Source organism: Phascolarctos cinereus, unplaced genomic scaffold (genome assembly GCF_003287225.1).
Source record: "Phascolarctos cinereus isolate Bilbo 61053 unplaced genomic scaffold, phaCin_HiC Scaffold_1;HRSCAF=81, whole genome shotgun sequence".
NCBI lineage: Eukaryota > Metazoa > Chordata > Mammalia > Diprotodontia > Phascolarctidae > Phascolarctos > Phascolarctos cinereus.
Window position 1 is genome coordinate 69,535,277 of NW_027555514.1, and position 13,945 is coordinate 69,549,221.

The following is a 13,945-nucleotide window of genomic DNA, read 5'->3' on the forward strand; positions in this document are numbered from 1 at the left end:
TGATCTTTCTCCTCCCCTCAGCTCCCAAAGGAGGTTGCTGGTACTTCACTTTATGCCCTTAGAAGTAATTTTATCAATCAAAGGACAAGTATTTATTAAGCACCTACTATGTGTCAGGCACTGTGCAAAAAAGGTACAAAAACATAACATCTGGGATGATAGGCTTCTAGAGGAAATAAGCACTTTCTTATTTATCTATAGCCCTTTAACAAAGTGTTAAAGGAGGAAGAGGATCTTAAATAACTAGCCTTAATCCTCTCATTCTGCAGATGGGCAAACTAAAGCGATAGAAGGAAGACTTGTGACTACTTTAAACACAATGGCCCCATTCTAATACAGCCAACAGTCCTTTTTATAGCATCAATTACCAAAGAAATTTCACCTCCGGACTGCCAATCTGGCAGGTTACTCAAAAGGTGTGAGGTAGGGAAGAGAGTTGTCTCCCCAGTGTTGCTGAAGGCTATAGACAATATTCTTGCAAATGGAGCTCTTCCGTTATCTTTGACCACTTAATCTGCCCTATATATAATAGGCTTTAAAACTTGAGCAGTGGTAGATGTCATAGAATAACTTTCTATATCTTTTGATAGCAGTAAGTTGAGATATAAGAAACTGAATTCCATCATGCTTCTCCCTGTCCTCAATGTTATTTTTGCTTTATTTCCATTCTAGCAGTGTGACTTTTGGGGTCTGGTAACATCTTAACTTGAATTTTGATGTTTATTAGGGTAGGAAGAACCCGTCCAGACTTCGCATATAACAAGTTAGTGCCTATTTTACAATATGGTAATAATATCATACATCAGATTTAAGAAACATTTCTTTGAAAATAAAAAACAATTCATCACAAAAGGAAGATCCAAAAATGGTTTAAGAATCCAATGAAATTCTACTCATTTGACAGGGGTTCATTAGTGTTTTGTGTCATGTCATGTCATGTCATGTCATGTGTATTGCTCGATCTTCCCAATTAGAAGGCCCATAACCTTCAAGAAACTTAGAAGCTCCAAGAGAATGTCAGCTCCTAGAAAGTGGGGAAGTTTTTTGCTCATGTTTCTTCTCCAGGGCCTGCCACTGTGCCTTGAACATAGCACTTGCCAACTGCCTACTGGGCCTGGAATGAATGTCATACTGACCCTGCTGCATCTAACACTGGACCAACCACACCACAGGCATCAGATTATTTTCTTACTGCTGTGGGATCAGCTAAAGTGAGGTTATTTCAAATTGTTTGCATATTTAGACAGGGCAGAACCAAGAGAAATGAGAGTTTAGTCATCTAGTTTAGTGTGGGTAAAAGATAATAAATTTCAGTAACTGGAACCTAAAAGCCCAGGATTATAAGAATTAGTCTTTAGTCTCTCTCCACCTTTGAAATAAACAATAAACACCATTCTATGGAACTAAGTTCTGGTTGATTTCAATATTTTCCTTAAAAAAGACAGCAACTTCCTTTAAGTGGAATGGCTAGGGATATAAAATTTCCACTTATAATGTGAAAATGCCATTTTTAGCAAAATATGCTTGCTACAAGTTGGTAAGGATTATGAAATACTAACTGCACTCAGGTCTTAATTTTCAAACCATTTCAAATAAGGGGGAAAGGCTTGAATTCATAAATTAAAAGGAGTAAAAACATTTTAAAATGCTATTCTTGCTTTTATTAGTAATATTTTTAGTAAAGAAAATTAAACTGGTATTTTTCAGTTCATAATCATTTATCATATCTTCTTTTACACTGAAATTAATTTCTATTTAAAATTATATTAGTGATCATACATAAGCTACATAAAAGAGGGGCTGATTTTCAGATATTATAGACAGGATATAAACACTAATTTGTGCATTGTTTACACATGTCAACTTTAAATAATTTAACTGAATCTAAAGTCATATGCTACAATTCTGCCTGTCACAAAAATTCAGAAAGTCACGCATGATAGAAATATGAAAGTGCAATATCAATCTTTTTTTCAGTAGTAGCAGGTTAAGCTTTTCAAAGGGCTAAAGGCAAAAAGATCAGATCTAAACAAGTTAACATAAAAATGGCTTTGTAAGCCTAACTACAGGAATACTAGCTATTATTAAACAACCTTTAGTGGAAAGCAAAGATGTGTTAAGTTGGAGTAAAGATATTTTGGGTCTCAGGTTAGATAATTAGCACGCAAGCAGAAAGATTAAATAATAATCAATTTTTGTCCAAGTTCCTAAACTTTATCCTAAGAAGAATACCAGCTTATCTATCTTGCAGTTTATCTGAATAGTCACTAAAGTTTTAAATTCAAAATTATATTGTTGCAATTAGCAACTTGTCACATTTTTAACTTTAAAAAAGTTAACATTTTATTTCCCCCCAAACACATGTAAAAACAATTTTTAACATTTGTTTTTAAAAATTTGAGTTCCAAATTTTCTCCTTTCCTCCCGCCCATTGAGAAAGCAAGCAACTTGATATAGGTTATATATGTACATAACATATTTCCATGTTAGGCATGTTGTGAAAGAAAACATAGCCTAGTCATATTTCAAACTGACACGAAAGGCACTATGATTTTTTCAAGATCCTGAAGATTATTTTTAAAATTAATTATCACTTGGTCAGTAACAATTTGTACCCATTGCCTTATGTTATCATCATCTATGTATCTTTTATTTCTTCTACTATAACATCAGCTCTCTTAAGGGCAATGTCTGTCTTACTCCTCTCTGTATGTGGAACTAAGTACTATTTTTATTCTTGCTCCTTTCTTTTTAAAGAAGATTAATATTAATAGTACTGTGGATATGACCCGGCTACAAATTTTTTTTTAAAGATGGCAAGCAAGATTATAGCATTAACAGTATAATACTAAACCATCTGTAAGTTGGAACATTATGTCTACAACATATCAACTACATACAGTAAATGCATGTAACAATCTAACAAGGTTAGTTCTGTTTGAAAATATGTGTTCTACCCCATCTTAATAATTTCCATTTTTGTAAATCACCTTGGGAAAAGCATGGGTAATTACGTTAGTGAAAGTTGTTAATATGCAAAGTGTCAATGTCCAAGTCTATTATAGAAATTTTCATTTTTCCTAATCTCTAACCTGTGTTTCTTCATATCATACTATCTTAATATGTTTTCCAGATTAAAAACTCCTGATCTAATGAGGTGGTTTCATATACTGCTTTATTTCCACTAGAGTACATCCATCACCATTATTAAGCCATTCTGTGGGGGAAGGGGTAGAGTTAGGGACAGGAATAGCAGAGCAGAAGCCCTATCCAAATCTAGGTATGCACAAGTCCTTGTAGATACACGAATGACAGACACATTTGCTCTTTAGATGGAAATCTTCCCAAGCAATAAAATCGGGCTTTTCCCCTGTTTCAATCAGAAAATAAGGTAGTTTCTATGTTTTAGGTCAAAATCTATAGGGAAAAAAAGCAATACTACCCTATCACACTAAAAAAGATGATCATTTTCTTCCCTAATGGGTATTAAATCATACCATAGAATACTATATAATAAATATAAAGTCAACAACAATAAAATGTTCAATATATATAAAATGTTATGCCTTCATTCATATGAATTTCTCCAGCAAATTCTTTGTTTTGAAAGAGGTAATATAAGCTACCAAACATTCTAACTGAATAGCTTTAATATATGTCGTCATGTTCATAAATAACCAACTGTGAGGTACATTTTCCCCATAAGTGGTCTTTTCAGGAAGTTTAACAAAGAAACTATTTTTAGTGGATTCAGTTCAATTAATTTAATTCAATACTCATTAAGTACCTACTGTATGTGTGGGAGGCACTGTTAAAGGAGTGGGTGATCATAAAGACCAAAATATTATCCTCAATGCCAAAGAATTATTATTATTTTACTATCTGGGAAGAGATAAATACATTCAAATCAAAGTAGTGAGGGATGAAGGACAAATAAGTCATCCAAAAAAATGCTCTAGGAAGATATAAGACAATGCTTTTTGGGAGCAGGGATATCACAGGAGAAAGCGATACCTGAGCTGAACTTTCAAGAGAAGGTTCTGGAAGGCTGGGGATTCCAGATAAGCATATATATGAAGAGGATAGAGATATGTGGAGTTTAGTGAAGAGCTACGTACTAGTCCAGTTTAGCTGGAACAGAGTTTAGAGGAGTAATGTTTCACTTCCCCCCCCCCCCAACTTAAAAACTAAGCTAAGGAGTTTTAGCTCACCTTTCTCTCTTTGAACAATTTTCAGGAGTGCTGGGTGGGTCACCTACATGCCATACTGCGAGGCATCAAAGTGGGGCTCTAGAAGAACATTAAATTACACATTTAAACGTACACAACTGAAATCTATTCCTTTCTTTTCATTTCTACTGTTACCAAGTCCTTGCTAATGGAAAGAATCTAACTGGATTCCCTGCTTCTAGTTTTCCTTCTAATTTTTCCTGTTCATTGCAAGCGCAACAACTTTTGTAAAATATGTTGATGTTCAAAATTCTCCAATAATTCTTTATTATTTAGAAGGGAAATCTAAACTTTGTAGCCAGACTGTGAGCCTCGATGATATAATATAATATATATATAATAACCAACCTATAAAAACACGGTCCTTAAATCAGGGTGGACCCATTCTCACTTCTGGGTCCTTGGTGGAGTAATATCAAAGGCATTCTAAAACAACCTCTACCTACTCCTCTTTGGTTTAAGTAAATCTTTCCTCTTCCTTCAACACCCAGCTTGAGTGTCACCAGACCATTTCAGCTCAGAGTAACTCCTAAATCCTTTACTTCTGTCCTCTAACACTCATTTGGATTTTCATTTACAGACCAATAAATATTCTGCTTCCAGGCCCTCTTAACAAAGCAACAACAACAAAAAACCCATAAAAACTGAAACTTACAACCTATCACACCTACACAATTACAAACTTTTCCTAAAAAGTATGTTATCAGGTACTAGCTCAGCATTACAATGTAATGAGACTAAAGTGAAGCAGTAGAAACATAACTGTAAATAATCCAACTTTAGATATATTCAAACATTTCCTAGGTGCACCAATGTTAAAAGTACAAATAAAAAGAAAAAATGGGCTCTTCCCACAAAGGAATTAACATTTAACCTCTGGACAATTTCCTTTTAGAAGCAGGCTCTACTAAAAATTCTAAATAACTTCATTTTCCCTTCTTGGCAACAAAAAGCAAACTTAAAGAACACTTTAGAGTATCATTTCTTTTAAACATATAACAGTCTTATTTGATCCCCATAATGCCTCTTTGAGATAAGTAGTTCAATATTCTTATCCCCTTTCCACATACTCTCACATCTGTCCCATGCTCTACAAAACTTAGCTCAGTCATCATTACTTCTTCCTACAGCATTCAAACAGCTTCCTAAATTGGTCTCCCTGTGTCAAGTCTGTCCCTTCTCCAATTGATCCTTCACACAGCTACCAAACTGAGTTTCCTTAAAGCATAAATCTGATGACTTTGTTAAATCCCTTATTCAATCTCCAATGACTCTATTGACCACCAGGATCAAATATAAACTACTCTATTTGCCATTTAAAACCCTTTATCTCCCAGTTGCAATTGACCTTTCTGGTACTCTGGTACTCACACTCAAGAGAACAAAGTTTTAATGATAGAGGAGACAAATGAAGGCAGTAATTTCAAGGAGTTTGATAGAGAGAGGAGTGATACAGGACAACCACCACCTAAGGAGATGACAGCATCTACAGAAAGTTTAGGAATTGGAGAAACCTGGGTGTACTTGAGGACCAAAGGGGAAGAAACCAGTTTGTTGTCTGAAGATTTCAGAGGGAAGTTAAGCGAGATAACAGAGGTACAATCTACTGAATAAGACTGGAGGGAGTGGGAAGAAGTGCATTTGTAAAGAGATTGGCTTTGGCAAAAAGGAGGCCAACACTTAGTGCCTGGGAGAAAAGAGAAGAGTGAGGGATGATGTCACAGGGTTTTGAAATGGAAAAGAGAGACAGACGGACAGACAGACAGTGAAGAGAGCTCATGGTGAATATCTTCAATTATTTTCAGTAAAGTAAGAGGTAAGGTCTTCAGCTGAGAGGGTACTGGGACTAGAGAGTAGACAAGGCTTGGCTGTAGCTTCTGAGGGTAGTGAGATAGGAAATCAGGGAAGAGTTATGGGACTGCTTTGCCATCAGGGCATTGAGTTGAAGGTGGATAACCTGAATTTGTAATGTAACTGGTTATCATTGTGTGATGTAGGAGTGAAGGAGAGCAATCTGTTCAAGATTGGACAAAGTATTATCTTCAAAGTACAAACAAATCACAATGATATTTAAGCTGTGCCTCAAACAATCTAATATTTGAATCAATACCACAAGAGGCAAAGGTGGGGAAAAACATAAAATAAAAAGCAGACAGCCAAATGACTTTGTGCTAGCCATACTGTTGTTCCTCAAGGCAGTTAAAATCTCACCTTCTGTATGCCAGTTTTGATCCACCCTTGATGCCAGCTATCATCCTTTCTCACCTTACTTTCCATATACTTTATAAATATCTTCTATGTACCTTGTTTTTTACATGTTGTCTTTCATTAGAAAGTAAGCTCCCAGAGGGTAAGGACTAGTTTCTGACTTTCCTTTGATCTCCAGGACTTAGCACAGTGCCAGGCATATAACCAGCTAATAAATGTTTGCTGATGTAATGAAAATCCAATAAAGTGATCATATTGCTTAAAACAAAAATCACATTTCCAATCCATAGGAACTAGTGATAAATAGGAATGAAGAGCTGGTATCTTCTTTGATATTAACAAGCAAACAATTTTTAATCCAGTAAGGAAAATGGAGTGGTTTTACATAAATCTAGAAGGTTTTTACAGAGGAGAGATCAATTTTCAGGCAGAGGGAGAGGACAAATAGAAATGTACAGAAAGGGCAGGATGAAATCATGGAAAAGCAATATAATTTGGACCTTACGCAAAACCGTTCTATTTGTTGTCATACAAGTCTAACCGAATTTCCTAAATCTTTTGACATCATATCATGCCTCCCATTAAAAGGCCTCCAGTTATCTAACAGAATAATCACAAAATTCCTCTCAGGTTTTCAACAATTATAAACCTAAATCCTCCTCCCTTGACAGAAAATGTTATTTCCCTGCACATGCACTCCCCCTTCACCTTCCCATTCCTTAACTCTCAATACCAGAAACAACAGGTAAGGACTTTCTAAAATTCAATCCATACACTTACAGCCCTCAAGTCCCTCAGAACTTTCCCAATTAGTTTACTTAATTAAACTAGACCCAAACAACTTCATACAACCAAACTCTTCACATTCTCTATGCCCATCACTTAACAGACAGTACTCTCAAACTTAAGTTCTCAAAGGCAAGTCCATCTGACATTATCAAATACAAATTTTCAGAGGCTGCCAACTGCTTTTAGATAAAATGGAAACTTTTCTTTTTCCGGTATTTAAAGCTCTATAATTTGGTTCCAAACTACCTTATTCAGCCTTATTTCATATCTCTGTCTTCCACAAAAACTACCTATCCTGAGCTCCACAACTGCACAATATGTCTTCACACCTGGAATGTATTCTCTCCACAAAGTACCATAAATCTAGAACTGGAAGTGTCCTGAGATGCCACTGAGTCTATATCCCCTCATTTTACAAATGGAGACACTGAAGCCTAGAGGTTATGTGGTTTACTCAAGGCCACACAAGCATTCAGTGGCAGAAGTGGGACCAAAGCCACAAACTTCCTGATCAACACCTTCAGAATCTCCATCCAGGATCCTAAGATTTTTCTTCAAAGCTCAAAAATTAGGTTCTACTTCCCCTGTGAAACTCTCCTTCAGGTTCTCCAGACTATTAATGCTCTTTCTCCTCAAAATTATCTTCTATTTGTTTATCTCTATTTATCTAACCCTAACTCTTCCCTAACTGATTCCCTATCTCACTACCTTCAGAAGCTAGGGCCAAGCCTTATCTACCCTCTCAGACCCAATACTCTCTCAGCTGAAGACCTTACCTCTTACTTCATTGAAAACAACTGAGGATAGTCAACATAAGCTCTCTTTTCTCTCTCTCCTTCCATTTCAAAAACTCTTTGACATCATCCTTCACTCTTCTCCTTCCTACCAGCCACTGACAAAGTAATGGCCTTTTTGCCAAAGCCAATCTCTTTACAAATGCACTTATACCCACTCCCTCCAATCTTATTCAGCAGATTGTACCTCAATTGTCTTGCCTAACTTCCCTCTTGAATCTTCAGATAATAAACTGGTTTCTTTCCCACTGGTCTTCAAATATACCCAAGTTTCTCTAATCCCTAAACCTTCATTAGATGCTCTCATCTCCTTAGGTAGAGTTTGTCTTGTATCACTCCTCCCTCAAACTCCTTGACATTCCTGCCTCCATTTGTCTCCTCTGTCATTTAAAACTTTGTTCTCTTCAGAATTACCAAAGGTATCTTAATCACCAAATTTGCTTTGTCTTTTCTTGGTCATAACCCTTGTTAATAAATAGCTAACACTGATATAGCACTTTAACATTTGCAAAGCAATTTACAAATAGTATTTGTTCCCTAAGGTTCTAGGTTCTATCCAAAGCCCCCTATATTTTCTTCTATACTCACTCTCTTGGTAATCTCATCAAATCCTATTATTTCTATGAATATCTCCCATAGTGATGACTCCCGTATCTATATATCCAGCCCTAGTGCTTCTCATGAGCATCAGTCTTTCGTCATCACCAGCCGCCTAATGGAGAGTTTAAACTGGATGTCTTAGACACAAGGTGTCCAAAACGGAATTCATTATCTTTCCTCCTAACAAGTGCCCTCTTTCAAATTTCCCTACTTCTGCTGAAAGCACCATCTTCCAGTCTCACAGGTTTGTGATGTTGTTATTATCTTGGACCCCTTTCCCTTCATCCACTCAGTTCCCAAATCTTGCCCTTCCTACCTTAACAGAGTCTCCTGTGTTTGACCTCTTTCTCTCCACTCCCACAGCTACCATTTTAGTTGTGGTCTTCATCACCTCTCACTTACACAAATCTCACTGCTCCAGTGACCTCTACAGCAGCCAAAGTAATTTTCCTTAAGGGCATATCTGACCATTAGCCCACTTAACCAACTCCAGCGGCTTCCTTTTGCCTCTTTTTGTTGTTGTTGAGTCATTTTGGTTGTGTCTCACTCTCTGTGACCCCATTTGGAGTTTCTAGGATAAAAAACAAACTCCTCCGTTTAGCTTTTAATGTCCTATACAACCTGATGACAATCTGTCTTTCCAGTCTCACTGGATATACCTCTTGCTCTCTCCCTCTGCAATCTAGCTACAATGGCTTGTCACTTTCTTCATCCGCAGCTCCTTCTTGAATTTGTTCCCTTCCTTCTTCAGTCTCAGCCTCAGAATGAGCTCTTTCTTTCTCTAAGATGCTGCTTAAGGTTTTCCTTCAGAAAGTCTTTCCTGATTCCTCAACTGCAAATGTCCTCTCTCCCAAACTACTTTGTATCTAGCTACTTTGTACATATTTATATTTACTAACTTTATATTTACGCTATATGTGAATTTTGTGTACTTGATGCCTCTCTCACATTACTCACAGACTATTTTCATTCTTTGTACCCCAGCAGCCTAGCAAAGTACCTGGCATGGAAAAAAGAAAGTGTTTATTTAATACTTGCTGATTTATGAACATATACATGTTGTAGATTCCTCCAGTAGAAAAGGAGTCCCCATAGCTACAGTTTCTAGCAGTGTCTTAATAAATGTTTGTTGAGTTTCACATGTTATGTGGGTGTTCAAATTCATGTTTCGTGGTTATGGCATTTTCCTAGAAAATGAACATTAGGTATTATTCCATCCCAAAACTACAAATCATTCCAAGACATTCTTCCTAAATTAACACTATATAAAAAGCAATTATCTCCATAACTGACACAACAGCAGGTGACTCAGGGCCCAATGTAGAGTTCTAGGCTACAGCTGTAACACAATCCAAACAATAAAGTGCATGCAAGTGGCCAAAGAGGTTTCCTTTCTGGTCTGGACCTGTCCCAAAGGGAATTCCCTTCCAAAGAAACAGAGATGTAACTCCCAGGGTACCAAATACAGTTGAGAATTGCCTGGGGACACTAGGAGATTAAATGACTTTGCCTACTGTCACATTTCAGAGGAAGGACTTGAAACTAGTCTTCTAGACACTAAGGTTAGGCTTTTAACTACATCATGCTCAACTTCTGTATAATAACAAAAATATCATAAAGAAAACGCATACTCCGAAAACAAAGGACTCAATAATTAGCAAGAGCCAAGGTTGACAGCCCAGAATCCTTTGTTCCCATAGAATGATTTCTTTTAAAAGCCCTAAAAGATGGCCTTCAATACTTTGGGTAAATTTTCTGGGAGAATTTATGAGAGGACAAGAACATCATAGGCTAAGTTATGGATGGATACAATCCTCATCACTGGAGGATATATATCCAACACTAATGAGAGAAAGGAGTCACTAGCCATCAAATTCTATGTTCGATGCCTTCCCAGCTTCTACCTCTTTCTTCTCCCAAGTGTTTGCTCAATGAAGGCAAACTAGTTTTAAATACCTGCTGCAACAAAAATTTAATTTGTTACTTGACTAAGAATGGCACTTCAAAACTTCACCAAAATTATTTCTGTTGTACCTTCATTATTATAGGCAACCAAACTGACTTTTTATCTCCTTAAACCCATTACATAAACATAAAAATTCAGAAATATCTCGGTAACAGATTCACCAACCTCAAATCAAGCATGTGAAACCACTGCCACAGATAACAATACTAAAGGGAAGACTTTTTCAAAAAAGTAAATGAATAAATTCCCCTTCCTGTACTTAAAAAATATAGTATGTTTGGAGTGCAGTACTGAAACTATTTTCTCAAGTACAATGCATATCATTAAGTTAAGGATGGAAGAAAAAGAACTAAATATTAAAGTACTACCTGTGAACGACAGGGCTTCAAGTTTTGTTACTGAATTTGAATTTGTAAACATACTTAAAAAATTATGGTAATAGTCTGACCTTAGTTTTCCAAGAAAAGCATTCTGAATTTTTGTTTTAGAATATTTGAATGTTATCATATTCTCTCCATTTTTTCCATTAAAAGTTTGAAGATCTCAAAGTAAGGTCTGATTACATTCGGGAAGCCTAGCTTTAAAGACAAAGTGAACATCTTGCTTGCATAACTTCATTTAAACAATATGCACTTTACCAACTCATATCCTCAAGCATTCATGCATAGCCGTACTTCTAGAAAAAGTTATCCATACTCCTTGCTTCTACTTTCTCATATTCTATACTCACTTACCCCCTTAATTTGGCTTCCACTGCACCACTCCCTCTCTAACACTGCTCCTACTTCTCCCTCCTTTTTATTGCTAAATCTGATAGGCTTTTTCTCAGTCCTCATTCTTCTTGACCTCTCCGCAACATCTCATGCTTCTAATCATCCCCCCTCCTCCTAAAACAAAAATTTGGGAATCCCACGTTAGAAAGCCTTGCTCTGGACGCTCTCTGTTCCTGGTATTTTTTCATGAAACTATCTTTCAGGGACCAACCCTTACTGATCTCACTTGCAGGTGAGACCAATCACGCATATTCTACCCTATGTGCATGGTTACCTTTACTTTCTACTCCCCGGGTGATCTCATCAGCACTTGTGGATTCAACTATCATTTCTATTGCAGATGACTGCCCAAGTGTCTGAATCCAGGCAATCTCTTCTGGGCTTCAGACCTCTATTTCCAAATACTTGTTAGACATCACCTCTATTTGGATACACTATAGGCATGGTAAATAAATGTCTAAAATGAATTCATTATCTTTCCTCCTAAGCCCACCCAAAGCTCCTAACTTCCTTATTCAGTCAAGAGGACTAACAGTCATCCTCAACCCTCCCTAATCTCCTAAATTGTCAACTCATGTCAACTCTATCTCCCCAACATTTCTCAAATCCATCCCCTTACCTCCACATATGTAACAACACCTAGTTCTTCAAGATTTATCACTGCTTCCCTGAACTAATTTCATAGTGTTCCAAGCAGTGTTCCCTTGCAGTCTTTCTACCACACAACTGCCCAACTGACAGTCCTAAAACCCTGTCAACTACCCTACTCAAGAAAAAGCTCTCCATTCACTGCCTTTAGAATAAAACACAAATTCCCTGTTTTGGCCTTTAAAATTCGTCATAATCTGGCTTTCCAAACTGATTACAGAGCACTACCCCACTCCCTAACCCTACCCCCATGCACTATACACTTCAGTCAAACTGGCCTATTTGTTCTCAGTAGACCAAATTTTCTCTCCTTCCTCCACATCTACATATAGGCTTCACTCCCCTTGCCCCTGGGAAAACACCTAATTTCTATCTGCCTCCATTTCCTCACCTATAAAATGGGGATAACAATAGCAACTACCGCCAAGGATTGTCACTAAGGTCCAAAAGAGATCTCTGTAAAGGGCTTAGCATAGGGTCTGGCACATAGGAGGTACTTAATAAATGTTTGTTTCCTCCATCTGTTGCTCCACTTTCCATCTTCATACCATGCTGTTTACCCTTTGGCAATGGTCCTTTCCCTCCTCCCCTTTCCTCCATTCTGTTGGTCTCTGGTTATGTGGATTCCAACAGGCAAAATCTCGCTTCATTTTTGTCCTGAATGAGGCTCTGCCATCTTCACATCAAGACACTGCACAAGAACCACACAGCCTCCCCTTGTATATGTTGTCTTTCCCCTTTAGAATGTAAACTTCTTGAGGGCAGGAATAGTTTTGCTTATTTGTATTCTCAGCCCTTACTGCACTATGCCTGACATTAAGAGCTTAATCAATTAATGCTCTCTCATGCCCCCTCCAATAACTCTGTATATATCCTGTATTTACTTCATCTGTGTAAAAATAAAAATGAAAAGCAATCTTCAAGTTTGTGGCATTCATGTTAATTCATATCATAGTAATTTTTTTACTCTAGTTACTCCACTGGGATTGAATAATATTTGAGTTGCCCTACTGCCCCTGCCATGAATTATTAGGAAGTTAAAGAGACCACACAATGAAATGTCTTTCAGAGTTAAGTAAGCTAAGCTCAGGTATACCATTTTTACTGACATTATGGCGTTTTATTTCTTTTTAACATACCCTTTGCTGCTTTGCTCTTTAACTACTTTTTACTAATTAAACACTCAACTTCTGAGTAAGAAATTTCAAGCACAAATGGAAGATTAGCGACATAACCAACTATTCACTGAACCACTGCTGAAATTCTGTGCAAAACTTTATTAAATAAACACATGCCAAGGATGCCCTGCATATGTTTACATTCTAAATGTGCAGGTGCCATGTTTTTATTAAATATCACTTGGTACAAAGCAGCAAAATATAAAGTTAAACATCTTGATAATGATCAATTCAAGCATTTAGGGGTTTACTGTGCACAGAGGACTATGTTAGGGTAAGCACTAGAGGAGATACAAAGTTTGGATGAGATTACCCCCACTTTCATAAAGCTTACAGTCTAGTAAATGAGGCGAAACTATAATACTTGTCTTTCATCTATCCCTTTCTTTCTACTCACATAATCTTCACCTAGGTTCTGGGTCAGCCTCAACTCTCACATGCACTATTGAAGTAACCTCTTAATTGATCTCCTGGCTTCCAATACATCCTGCAAATATCTGTCAAACCGATGTTCTTGGATCACTGCTTTGACAACATAATTCTGCTACTAAAAGATTTTGAGATAAATTTTAAAATCTCAAATGTCTCCTACAATAACACACAAAATCCTTGAGACTGGTCCCAAATGCCTTCCACAATCAGACTTCCATCAACTTGCCTTTGTAGTTTTATTTTACATCACTCCTCTTCTCATAAGGGCCTTTGAACTGTGGCCTGTAGACAACATTCTGTCTCCCAACTTTTGTACAGGTGATTGGTC

At 37.0% G+C, this 13,945-nt stretch overlaps 1 protein-coding gene across 4 annotated transcripts in view; it reads right to left on the reverse strand.

Annotated features, from left to right (window-relative positions):
• The window catches only part of EPC1 (enhancer of polycomb 1), a 102,027-nt gene that overhangs the window by 46,982 nt on the left and 41,100 nt on the right, over positions 1-13,945 (reverse strand). Inside the window, exon 1 of one of the 4 annotated variants that reach the window (XM_020990466.2) lies at positions 4,212-4,229. The exons of the other annotated variants lie outside the window; for them this stretch is intronic. The gene's annotated coding sequence lies outside the window, so the exon portion shown is untranslated. Of the gene's footprint in view, positions 1-4,211; positions 4,230-13,945 lie in introns of those variants that run through there. 4 annotated transcript variants of the gene reach the window in all.